Genomic DNA, 4,741 nt, shown 5'->3' on the forward strand with positions numbered 1-4,741 from the left:
TACAGATAGCATATGCCTGCATTATTTGGCAGAAGTCAAATGTACAAATATGTACAGTGTGCAATGCTCCATATCTGTGTATAGTTAAACCAACATGAGGACAGTGGTTATACTGTTCTAGGCCTGTGTAACCACACAGTTTGGAATGTTTGAATAAATTGCTGAATGAACCTCATTATGAATTATATTTATGAGGTTTACAGAGGGCAGATGCTCCCTTTCTAAATACTGGTAGCTGTCACATCCCCATTCAGACCTTTAGCAGGTTCCAGGTAGCAGGTAAATACACTAATCCTAAGTAAAAAGTATCCATCAGTTGAAAATTTTGGTGTCTAGCAATCTCTGGTAATGTGCAAAACCCCAAGCCAGCCAGCCTGTGCCTTTCTTTTTTAATTCCTCCCCTGTGATTTGACAGATCTTCAGGCAAGTGCAGAAGAGTTGATGGAGACACTGACAGCTCTATAACTTCACTCAGCCACTCTGAGGTTCATAGAGCTCACCACAGACTGGAGTAAATGTCTACTCATTGTAAAACCTTCCCAGGTTTGAGAAAAAAAAGGGTAATAAACCTGAACAAGGAATTACAAATGAGCTGGGAGAGTATCTCAGTGACTTGGGACCTTCATTCTCTGGAAGAGTTTTACATTGTCCTAAAGGACTCCTTTTATTGTGCTGTTAGCAACTGGGAAGACTTTCTCCTGGCTGGATGCTTGTTTAACTTGGAAGGTCAAAGCCATTTTGTTCTGTAGTAAATTTGTAAATTAGGCATATAGTCTTCAGCCTATATTTGCCAATGTAAATCAAAGGACCAGGTATTTCCACAGGATTTTGGCATTCTATAGTTCTCTTTCTAACCTATATGACTACTGACGGTGGCTTTCTATTGCTAGTCAGCACTGACTGTCAAATGGAAAGGAAGTACCAAGCTGACACATGGCAAATGAATTATCTTTTTATAAAAGCTCATATTAGAGATAATTGAAATGCAGAACAATGTCATCACAGTCACTTCTGAACAAAGGAAAATGGAATAATGCTTTCTGGAACAACAAAGGTATCTTTGTGCTCTTAGATAAAATTGCTGAACTAACTAAATATATTTAAACGGGAACTGCTTCTAGACTGTAGCTTAAATGCCAGTTTTCAAATGAGGATATATTTTTAGACACAGTTCATGAATTGCTAAACCCAAGATTTTCAATTGGAAATGCAAAGCTGCTGCTGCAACAGTCTGCTATCGGTAATTGTGATTAAAACAGAATAGGCAATGGCACAAGCAGAACAGCCGCATCTGTTTAGATTTCTTCCAAAACCAGTATTGTGACAACTGAAGTAATGTATGTGCATATGTATTTCATCCCATGCTGCAAAAATTAATTTATTATTTGTGATATTATTGCTTATATAATCTCCATCCTAAACCAGGACTCTACAGTCATGTGCTGATATATATGGTAAATGGGATACAGACAGAAGGAAGACTACAAAGAGATATTAAAATAATAATGATCTACATGCTTGGATTCTGCCTATCAATAGCCTCTGCGTGGTAAGTATTCTCCAGATGTCACAGAGAGGGAGAGCTTTACGGAAGCACTTGAAGAGGCCTTGTGAAGTAAAAGAGAAGCCCCTTTAGAAGTGAAATGGAGAGAGCCAACATCAGATCAGATGAAGGGTGATAGTGTTTGCTCAAACACTGCATGATGTTACAGGCAGCAAGAGGAGTTGGCACCATAATAACAAGCAGTGCCTAATGAAAATAAAATGGGGAAGCATAAGCCACAGGTGAAGGCAATGAGCTTATGCTTGCTATGATAGAGAAAGATTATACACTGAGCAGTCCCAAAATTTCTGGTAATAATCTGAATGTGTGTAAATGTTTGCCTCTGCTGAAAGTGAGGTGAGGTTTGTAGAAATACAAGAAGCAGGCAAACCCCGTCTTAGGGAGTTTTGACAAAACATACAGATAATGAGGATTTGGTAACTAAGTTGTGCAGTTTTTAGTTTAAAAATCTTGGCTGAGCGGAAGTATGTGGATGGGTGATAATTCTGATGAGTATCAGTTTTCCATTACAAGTTGGGGGATATAACTTTCCATTTATTTTAACTAGCATGAAATTCATTTTAAAGTCAATCTTCTCACATCTGTTTCACTTTAATGTTATTACACTCTGCAAGGAGACTGTGGTCTAGAGAGTTAATCAGCAGCAAAAACTGTAATGGGTAGAGGAGGAGAATCTATATGGTTATTGAATCCCCACCATTGTTCTTCTCTCTTAAGACCTTATACAAAGGCCTGGGAAGTGAAAAAAACCCTTCCACTACCTTGCTTTGAGCTTTGGGTTTGTCTCCTGTACCTTATTAATTGTACCAGCAAGCAGACCAAATAAATTAATAGGGACGAATATTGCATTGGTATCAAATAATCTATAGAATTGCTGAAGATGCCATCGAAGATGCACTCTGTAGTATGTTTAATTCAAAAAGTCATTCAAAATGAGAAGTGCAGATATGCTAGGATAATAAATAAACCAATATGCTACTGTTGATTTGATGACACCTCTGAAAGTATTGGTCTGATATAAACTACTTCCAGGTGCTACTGATGTACTGGTCTGCACTCCTTGCATTATGTGTTTTACTGTGTTATAGCTCAACCAGCCTGCTAGAGAGTTGTGAGGCAGGAATGAATAGAAGCAGAACTTTTTCCCAAAAATCTTCAGCTCACATCATGATTAACTCAGTTCTTGTTTTTCCAATTACCCTCCCAAATTTATACTTTTTCCAACCAACATCTTAAAAAGACTACAATAACATGGTTTTTAATTTCTATCTTATTTCTATTTTATTTTTTTTTTGGTCAGGGAAATTAGCATATTTTGTTAATATGCACATTGTATCTTCCATCTTCTGTCTTTCCTTTGTCACAGTACTGCTCCACTGAGAGAGACCCCAGTGAGCCTCTTTTTAACTGTGTGAGGATGCAACTTGCTTGAACCTGGGAACATCATGACTGACAGTGAAAAAGGATGGGTTACTAGACAGCCTTAGGACACATCTTCACTAAGCTAAAGGTCAAATTTAGATCAGGCTTAATGGAAAAAAAAAGATATCCCTCTATAGATATGCCTGTTTATCTATGGGTTGCCTTTGAGGATACTTCTGCCTGTAACCTCTTGAGAATGATACTAGACCTACAGAAATCCTTAGGGCACTAGCATAGTCAGAATAACCATCAGGAGATATGATTCTGTGAAAATACTGCTGCAGAAGCCTATTCTGAGAAAGTGTAAAGGGATGTCTGACGAACGCAAACTATTTCTGTCTTCCCTCTCCTTGTTAGCTATTCACTAGGTTGCTAGCATGTGGAAGTGATTCCAGCAGCAAGCTGAAAACCTACAGACAGCTTTAAAACTATTAGAAATATGCAGAGGCTTTGAAATCTAAGAAGGATGGTTATGAGTATTGACTTCAATGTCCTGTATCACCCACAAAAAAGATCCCCCATTACTTCAGCTGCCACTATACTTCCCCTCAGTTACCAATGTGACCGAGTCCTGCCTAACACAGTGGAGGTAAGTAAGAATACATGAACAGAAGACACAGGATAGGACCACATGGGGTGCAAAACAGAAGATGGAAGACTGCATTAAAAACATGTCCTCGATATTGTTTGGTCCTAGTTTTTCCTGCCAGCTTCAAGGGCACAAAGATAATGTACACTTAATGCACTCTGGACGGCAACAAGGCATACTTGGCAATCCCAACGCTGCATTCACCATGGGTTTTGGCAATATATGTAACATTGTTTTCCTAATAGTAATTATGGCTCTGAGAGGTATAAAATGCCTGATATTCCAGTGGAATATCAAGTTTAAGACTAAAGAGAAACCTTAAAAATTCCATTATTATTAGTTATTGCAATGTTAATAATTTTAGCAGAAATATCCAGCTATTTGGGGGTTGTAAATGAAATTTTAAAACAGTATCACTAGGTGTTGTTAGATCAGACTTCATACCTACAGTTTACTAAGAATAAAAAAAAAATTGCCTTGAGATTGAATACTATTCTGAATTCTGGTGAAGTAAATGGTTCTTTTAAGGTGTGTGTTTCCCCTCAGACCTGTATTCATTTTACAAGTTATGCTGCTATAGCTGAAAAATGAGTCTTGTACTCTCCTGAGTATATTTGCAATGGCATTAAATGATTTGTGGTCATCTTCAGTTAACGTTGACAATAATTCTATAATATCTTTGAAGTAAGGCCAACACCACCCTTTTTAATTTTTTTGGTTTTTAAATGCAATTTCTGTTATTGCATGTTTTCCTACTTTGCTGATACTTCTGGAGGAAGGCTGCTTCAATATTCTGTTTGGAAGTATCCCAGTTTTATGTCACGTTTTCTCCCGTAACATATTGCTGTTATTTCCTCAGATTTCTCGGAGGTTTTAATACGTGCATTTCACTGCCACTCACCCTCTACTGATTTGAATGGTAAGAATAGGCACCATGTCCCTCACCAGTTCATCTTCCTCTGGAATCTCTTTCCTCTCTCTTGGGTCAATCATGCTAAAGTTAGATAAAATCTATTTTATCTAACATGTCAATGTCACTCTATTAACTTTCCTCTGTGGTACACTGTTTCCATTATAGGAATTTAGAAGCTTGGGAAGGGAACGAATATTCAACTTTAGCCAGGCAAATTTGAGTTTTCTTCCAAAGCTTCTCAGGATCTCTGGTC

The sequence above is a fragment of the Lepidothrix coronata genome, unplaced genomic scaffold (assembly GCF_001604755.1).
Source record: "Lepidothrix coronata isolate B3197 unplaced genomic scaffold, Lepidothrix_coronata-1.0 Scaffold4, whole genome shotgun sequence".
In the NCBI taxonomy this organism is placed as follows: Eukaryota; Metazoa; Chordata; class Aves; order Passeriformes; family Pipridae; genus Lepidothrix; species Lepidothrix coronata.